We start from the raw sequence: 345 nt of genomic DNA, 5'->3' as shown, positions 1-345 counted from the left end.
TTTGTGTCATAAAAAGACAGATCGAGTTCGAAGAAGAGCATTCTAGCTCAAAAATTGGATTTTTAAAAAATCGAAAACCACAGGTTCCCAAAATGACATTTTTCAAAAACTATTTTTTTACAGTTTCCTAAGGGGTAACTCATCAACGTAGAGCCCTTTGGGCGAAAATTTCGCCCATTTGGCTCTATCTTTAACCGTTTAAGCACCAGAGGGAGTTTTCAACACGAAAATGACCGCAAAACATTTCTATGTTTTTTCTGAAATATTTGTTGGTCTCTGGTAGGGTAACTCGTAAAAATAAAACCCCGAAGAACAAAATTTGTGACTTTTGGGGCCGAGTGCCTA

The sequence above is a fragment of the Frankliniella occidentalis genome, unplaced genomic scaffold (genome assembly GCF_000697945.3).
Source record: "Frankliniella occidentalis isolate FOCC.00 unplaced genomic scaffold, Focc_3.1 Scaffold57, whole genome shotgun sequence".
Lineage (NCBI taxonomy): Eukaryota > Metazoa > Arthropoda > Insecta > Thysanoptera > Thripidae > Frankliniella > Frankliniella occidentalis.
The sequence above is the reverse complement of the archived record's forward strand: the minus strand, read 5'-3'. Positions refer to the sequence as shown.